Source organism: Rhagoletis zephyria, unplaced genomic scaffold (genome assembly GCF_001687245.7).
Source record: "Rhagoletis zephyria isolate East Lansing unplaced genomic scaffold, Rhagoletis_zephyria_1.1 Rzeph_scaffold_00736, whole genome shotgun sequence".
NCBI lineage: Eukaryota > Metazoa > Arthropoda > Insecta > Diptera > Tephritidae > Rhagoletis > Rhagoletis zephyria.
The window spans coordinates 162,824-171,739 of NW_016157820.1; positions in this window are offsets into that span (position 1 = coordinate 162,824).

Genomic DNA, 8,916 nt, shown 5'->3' on the forward strand with positions numbered 1-8,916 from the left:
TATTATTTATAAAATAGCTTACGAAATTTATCGGTTTTATCTGTCCAAATAAATGAGTTTTATAGTAAAACCCCATATCTAACGACCCGATCTTTGTTCATTTTACTGTTAACTTTCTGTTGACAATGAGTGAAAATAGAAAATCTGCTTTTTAATCAAAAAGTTGTTTATTGAAACTACCTTCTTTTTTGTATCATGTTTTCATCGTTAATAAAATCATTAAAGCAGAAGGAAGCTTAATCATTTTATTTGTGCCCGAAATTTGATGCGCCGCTTGCTTGGTTGTTTGTCATCGATTTTTCTAGATTCACTCTTTTCTCTTTTGGCAGTTTCTGAATTTGAAGTTTGGCGTAAAAAGCTTTGCGGTTTTGTTGTTTAAAGTTTTGGGTTTTAAAAATATGAGTGATAAATATTTTTCGCATCACTTTAAAACTCGGAGCAATAAAAATAAAAGTGATGCCATCAATACAAACTATTTTACAAATACAATACAAATACGCCAAATGACAATACATGGGGGGGCAGCCGAACATGGGAAGAGTTTATGGTGAAACGAATATAAGTAAAGCTAGCGCCCGGAGTGCTCTTAAAAAATATAACTCTTCAGAGCGAGATCTCTATTTTTTAAAACTTACAAGCGTGTTACCACAATATTTCAATAAAAAAAAAAACAGAAAGTATACTATTTTTATTTTTGCCACTACGAATTTTCGTTTGGAACTCAGCCGCGATGCAAATATTCATCGTTAAATCTAATCTTCAAATTTTTTGACGAGCTTTGGGATATGTATGTAGGGTTGCCAGATTTTTTATGCGCGAAATCAGTAAGTTAGACTTTTTCATGCTAAAAAAATCAGTACTTTTCAGTACATTTTTATTCAAATCAAAATTATAAATGTAAGTAAGAGAAAATACTTCAGAACGCCAGAGTTCTTGTTTTTAACAATATTTTGGTATACAAATAAAATATAGTTCATAAAAAATAAAAGTGTTATTCGCTTTAATATGAGTGTACACGTCATTGTACACAGAAGCCAATAAATTATTTTATATTTATGACATTTTTGAATAGCAGTAATGAGGTCATTCCCATTTTCAGTGTAAAAAAATTCTATACATTTTATTTTAAAATTGCTTTTAATTTGAAGTTCACTTTAAAAAATTTTAATTAGAAGCCGGTTTCTCTCTTTGCTCCAGGAAAAACAAACTGTATAATAATAATAATAATAAGATCCTCTCAGTTGCTTCGTTTGAGTGTGGTATAGAAAGAAAACAAAATTAAATATTTTTTCAAACTGTGAAAAAGTACCACTTTTTAAGGGCTTCATCTATATTTCCGCATGGCTTAAATAATTTTTTCAACTACGCAAAATTTTGAAAGACTAAGAATTCGCCAAAAAGGGTATCTAACTCTATGTCTTGTAGGCAAAACTCTTTTACAATGTCATTAAATTGAGAAAAAAAATTTAAGTTATAGGCAAAAGCCATTCAAATAATCAAGCTGAAAGTTATTTTCGAGATAACTAACAGCACTCGAAAAAAAATGTCAGCCTTCTTTTTAAATAATTTAAGCTTCATCATATTATCGGACCCGGAGATATGCCCATAAAACGATTAATCTTTTTGATTCATAATTTCTAGGGCATATCAAACATTATGTAAAACATGTCAACTATACTTAAATTATTTTCCTCTTACTTTTTACAGTACAGTTTAAGGAACTTCCAACCTTAAGAAGATCCTAAAGTATTTTGTTTGAATTGAAAATTCAGTACAAATCAGTACAAGTTTTGAAAAATCAGGACAGGTATGTTAGAAATGTAGCAGCAGCGGGTCCACAGAAACCAGTAAAATTTTGAAAGGAACCTTCGAGAAAACTAAGTTTGGGAACCTCTGGCCTAGATGGAAATTTATCGTACATACCCAACAAACAATTAGGTTTGAGCTCAACTTGAGGTTAAGTTGAGAACTAAGGTATTTCTCGAATCTCCAACGTTGTTTCTCAACAGTACCTTAAGTGGAGGATCATAGTGTTCTCAACAAAAAGGCCATTTTTCTTTGTATGAAAAAAGGACTGTTTCTCAAGTTGAGAAAATGCTAGTTCTCAAATTGAACTCCAATGTTATATGGTGTAAGAGATAAAGCTTATACAGCATAGATTTTGAAGATTTTCTCAGTAGACTTTGTATTATTATTTATAAAATAGCTTACGAAATTTATCGGTTTTATCTGTCCAAATAAATGAGTTTTATAGTAAAACCCCATATCTAACGACCCGATCTTTGTTCATTTTACTGTTAACTTTCTGTTGACAATGAGTGAAAATAGTGCGAAATGTCATGTTTCTAGCTGCATAAATGGTGAAGTTGTTGCAAAGAATCACATATCTGAACAATCAGTTGTATGGAGGCTATAGGTTATAGCGACCAAATCTTCACCATTTTCACTGTAAGTATTATTTTGATAATGGGTGGAAATAGTGCAAAATATCATATTCCCAGCTGCATAAATGGAGGAGTTATAACGAAATTTCTCATATCTGAACAATCAGTTGTATGGGAGATATATGTTATAGTGACCCGATCTTTGTAATTTTCACTGGAAGTATTCTGTTAATAATGAGTGAAAACGGTGCGAAATTTCATGTTCCAAGCTGCATAAATGGAGGAGCTATGATAAAAGGCCTCATATCTGAACAATCAGTTGTATGGGGGCTACAAGTTATAGTTACCCGATCTTTGTTATTTTCACTGTGAGTATTCTGTTGATAATGAGTGAAAACCGTGCGAAATTTCATTTTCCTAACTACATAAATGGGGGAGTTATAACGAAAAATCTCATATCTGAACAATCAGTTGTATGGGAGCCATAGGTTATAGTGACCCGATATTTGTAATTTCCACTGCAAGTTTTTTGATGATAATGGGTGCAGGTTCTACAAAATTTCATGTTCCTAGCTGCAAAAATGGAGGAGTTATAACGAAAAGTCTCATATCTGAACAATCAGTTGTATGGGGGCTATATGTTATAGTGGTCCGATTCTTCCGGTTCCGAAAAATGATTAATACAATATAAGCACCCACTTACCAAATTTCATCCTTATATCTCGAAAACTGAGAGACTAGATTGCATACAAACAGACGGACAGACAGACAGACGGACAGACGGACTTGGCTAAATCGACTCAGCTCGACGTTCTGATCATATAAGTATACATTTTAATGTGTCTGTCTCTTTTTATTCTGGTACTTACAAACATCGGACCAAAGTTATAATACCATATCATGCTCATGAAAGGTATAAAAACAAAAATAAAGATACGTAAATGTGTCTTTTGTAAGACAATTGAAGGACAGTGAGCAAGATAGTTTGAAAGGTAGCACGAAAGTCTTACAAAAATTAGCTTCGTTGCCAATTTTCGAGTGAGAAGCTCGTTTGATACTTGAGCATGTTCCAAATGGAGACGTATACATATCATTTCGCTCGCGCTGCTCCACCATTCCAAATAGCCAAGAGAACCGTGGTTCGAGTCCTCGGGCAGCGAAGTTTTTTTTCAACCTTTTTTTTTTTAATTTAATTTTTAGATTTTATTGCTTTAAAAAGAAAAGTATATATATTTTTTAAAGTCATTCGATTTTTAGAAACTTATTGCATGTATATTTTTTATTTTAATTTCTATTAATTTTTATATATTTTTGTTTTAAAAACAGAAATGTTTTTTTTTCATTTCATTTAATTTTCCTATAATTTCCAGATTTTATTGTTTCAAAAAGAAAAATATTTTTCTAATATCACTAAATTTTTAGGAACTAATTGTTTTCAGTTTTTGTTATTTTATGGCCTTATAATAATTATTATGAAAGACATCTGATGAGGAAATGTGGTGATTTCCGAAATAGCTAACACTTCTACCATTTTTTTTTTTTCAAATTATTGTTGCTTTTCCACAATAAGTGTTGATTAAAAAACTGCCTCGAGCTCAATAAAAATTGTTGAATCTAATTGTTTTCATTTTACATTGTATTTATCGAATTTTTAGATTTTATTGTTTAAAAAAAAATATTTTATGTTATTCCATCATTTTAGGAACTTTAGATTTTATTTAATTTTCGTGGTAGCGGATTCATAAACCAAAATCAATTTAGCTCTATATTTTTTCAACTAGTGACTAAAATTCAATGTGTGAGGTATCGTAGTCGTGCTGTGATATATCTAGAATATTTATTACTACTTTCTGGTCAACCTCTTTAGGTAAATTTGATGACTGTGAGTAGTATATTTATGCCGATTCTGGACCGGTGCAGGCAGCGCTCCTAGCATATACGGCATATGGTTTGCTGCTTGCACCGGTGCAGAACCGCTATACGGTTTGCTGGTGCTCTGCCGCAAGCTTTGCTGCTCCGCCGCATGATGTCGCCGATAATCCAATTTCAGAACCCAGATAAAAGCCGCAAGATGTCGCTGGTGACAAATCTGAGTCCGGAACCGGAACCGATCACAGGGTGTACCGCTGATGGAAATCTGAGAAATCCGATACCAGGTGGTTTATATGTCGAAAATTAGTAAAGTGGGTTGGTATGCAGTCAGAAATGTATACAAACGTACATACGTACATATGTATATACATATATAGATGCTCCACCCCTAGAAAAGTGTTAATAATGTGTACATAGTTGATTGCTAAGTATTTAATATGTATGTGTATATGAATGGAAAGGCCTGTTGATGATGAGAACAAATAAAATTTAATTTGAAATAAAAGAAAGTTTTATAATTACTTATTTATTTTGATAATAAGAATTTTAAGCATAAATGTCCACAATTATATGAATTATAGCTTTGCTGTTGATTATAGTTATAGTTAATGTTTTTTCCTAAATACTTTATTATTTGCTTAGGAGGCTGTAAGTTTCCAAAGCTATCGAAGTAATCAATCTCATTATCGTTTTTCCAGTAAGCTACCCAATGCGTTCCCGGACCCTTTGAACTATCCAAATTTATTATTCCACATTCTCTCTTAAATGGTTTACGGGGTAAAGTGTCACACATGAATACCCCTCTAAAATTTGGAATAAATTTTGAATACTTCTTTAAGTCTACATCAGTAAGAGGTCTTCTGGGTAGCTTCATTAAGAGTTTTTTTGGTATGGTTTTAAATATAATCCGAATCCCTTTTTATAAGGCTTTAAAAACATTCCTTTTCCCATTGAAATAGCTTCCATTGTATTATTATGACGTTTCGCCTCCAATAACTGCTCCTTTCCAGTTTTTATAGCATTGATTGTTTTAATAATTCCTGCTGTACCGCCAGATAGACTTCCAAGTGCTCCTAATGCTACGAATAAAGGCGCTAATGGGAGAAATCCTCCAGATTTAGGTAATGGTATTACACGTGGTGCTTTTATTATAGATTTTTTTCCTCTAAAAATATTATTTACAACCTTTCGTGAAATTTTAATTGCATCTTTTAAGTTATCACTTTTCTTTAAATTTTGTTTAGCACTTTTTAAAGCATGTTTGAAGAGATGATAACCAGTTTTTCCTCCCACTTTCTTAGTTTTACTATAAATGTTCCCCATACCGAATTTCGTTTTTGTCTTCATTATATTTGTAACTAACCAAGCATTTGTTTTCTCATTAAGATTGCTATCCTTCGCTTTAACTCTTTCCCAAGCCTTCCCAATTAATTTTTTATCAGCAATATGTCGGTTCTCTAAATCTTTATTATATAAATATGATATATCATGTTCTCTACAAGCAGTGTCTAGTAGATTAATCCCTCGATCTCCTCTTACTAAAAGTTTCCGTAGTTTCGTTCCAGGTTCACAAAATTGATAACTAGGCAAATGAAGTTCAATAGGAAGCTTATTAATTATATTATTTATAAAACCTTTTCCAACGACTAACGATTTAAGAATAAGCCTATTTTCATAAATAACTCTCATATAAAATAATATTATATTCAAATAAACGCTGAAGTTTTTTTAATAAATCTATAGTTCTATATAATTAAATTTTAAATTTCTAAATACCAATTCAACAGTTAATTTATATTCAAATACAATATTGTTATATGATTTAGAATAAACTTCTACATCATACATCGCTTCCCTATTTGTTCTACTATAATACTTTAATTTAGTCTTAATATCCAAACCCCTTCTTTCATATTCATGTTGCTTTTGATGTTGCTCCATTATGTACTCCTCAATTTCACCGCCACAAACGGTTAGGAATTTTCCATTGTCATCCTCTTCATCCCATTTTTTGTTAAAAAAAAAAGCATGGGCTACTCTGACTGGGATGCCCAAAACCTGTAACCGGGGACCCTCATCTTCATCTTCAATACATATATAAGGGTTTTTCATGTCTTCAAAGCACAACATCTCCAATTCGAAATCGAAGTTGTACTCTCCATGATGCTCGCTATTGAGGATTCGATTGATTCCAGGCATGATGTGTTTTATAAGTATCTTTAAACAAAGTAATAATTTCTAATGTACAGTATTAGCTTATTTATACATATTTCATAACTATATAAAAAGCATTGAGGTAAACTGTTGATAAAGAACATATTTAAATATACATATATTTTAGTAATCTATTTTATACTTCATAATATGATTCAATTAAAATGTGGAAATAATCTTAAACTCAATGTTGCTGTCAAAGAATATATTTATTTTTTATTATCCTATTTAAATTTCATTATATGATTCAAATCAAATGCTAATATTATAAATAGCCTTGATCTTGATTTCATCATCATTGTTTGCCTAATAAGTATAGTAACGCCAAGTGGACGATAACGAATCCCACATAAACATATACAAAAAAAAATGCTCATAAAAGTATGTGTATATTTAAATGTTTTATTCATCTAGCATTATTCATTCATTCATATATTGCTGACTTAGTGAGAAAAGTTGTTAAGCATACTTCTTATGAAAACTTATATTTTGTTATAGAAAGCAGGAGATATTAATAATACATCGTTTCAAAAAAAGATTAGGATACTTGTTTTTCGCGTTTATATTCATTGAAAGACAAATTTATTAAATTCAAAAGAGTCACCGAATGTCTAACAAATTCAAAAATAATACGAAATCTTTTCATCTTTCACATATGAATGGAAAGGTCTGCTGATGTTGATGATGAGAACAAAAAAAATTTAATTTGAAATAAAATAAAGTTTTATAATTACTTATTTATTTTTATTTATTATTAGATATTTAATGAAGAAATAAATTTTCTTAATATTATTACATTTTTTTCAGCACATATCATAGAATTTTCATGATATTTACAAGTATTTATATTTATATTTTTAATATATAAATTCTTTAAATTTGGACAATTTAAATCATCTAAATTATATAAAATAATATCGTATCCGAATAAATGTTGAATCCATCTGATTTTCTCCAATCCTTTAGCATAGAATATATAATTTTTTCTTTTCATTAATGAATGGATATATTCAATAACAGCCATTAAAGTCGAATCACCATCTTCCCATTTTAATCCATGATGATTATGATATAACCAGTTATTAGTTGTTTTATCCCGTATCGTTAACTTGGATTCTTCAAAAGGAGGTTGAATAAGAAACGATTTTATATATGATATATATGTTATATACATGTTGATATGCTGACTTCTTTAGCAATAAATTTGCTATTAAAATAGACTCCCTGAACGTCTATAACCAACGTATATTCCTCTGACATTATATAGCTTAAACTTTTTTTTTAAATTCGTTTAAAAAATAGTCTTATGAGTTTCTATAAAGGTTTATAATATTTTTTTAGAATCTAATGAAATCCTATTTAAATAATTGCAAACATAAGTATGTATTAGAACCACCAATTTTATTAACTAATCGATCACTCTCCGCTGAGTAATGAAAACCAAATATCAAATTAATCTTTTTATATGTCATATGAATACGGCAAATCCATATTATAGTATTAAAAATTAAGAAATTTCCAAATCCATATAATGTTTATAACTTTTAATATCAATGAATGTGACATCTGAGCGTAGTGTGATATCATCTCCAGTAACAATTTCAATTTCACCGTTACTTAAAATTTTCTCGAATGCAACCTGGCGATACACAAAACAAGAAATATTCAGTTTACGTTGAAGGAAATCACTATCATATGTACAGCGAATTCATAGCATAATATTATCTTCATATTGAAGCTGAAAATGTCTATAAAAGGGTTGTGAGCTCTCAATTATTCCCGAAATATTTTTCTCTTTTTGTATTAGATCTTGCCTAAATGCTTCTATGGCTTCCTGTGTTGTGAAAAACTTTTTCGGATTAGATGTAGGCGCTTCTGATGTCGTTTCAGGAATAGATGTTTTATTTACACTGAACCAAAAATCCATCTCTAGATCAAAGAAAAACTTTCCTTACTTTAAAATCGAAAACTCTTCCTCATTATATTTATTTTTTTATTTTAATTGTTTATTAGTAAATGTGGTTTTTCCCGTACCACACGGGGTTTTAATTTAAAATATTGATGGCCATAATATACTATAAGATATTTTTTTCCTGTCCAGTAGTACTCTACTTCAGGAAGAGGATTTTTAGGTATTTCATCACAAAACACCTGTAGGCCACGCGATTCCACATCTTCAGTTGATATTACATTCCATAGGTTCTCCATTTGTATAAAATACAGTCTATAAACGTATATAAAAAATAGAATATTAGGTATGTTCTGAAATTCGTTCGATTTGAAATCGATAAGATTTTGGAAATATTTTTATGGATTTTTATCATAAAACTCATAATTTGTGTATTGATACCGGTGATATAACATCGCTGATGGTTCTATTATATATTTTTTTATATAAATAATATTCAATCTTTTCATCAGAAATAACGATCAATATTTAGCAAAT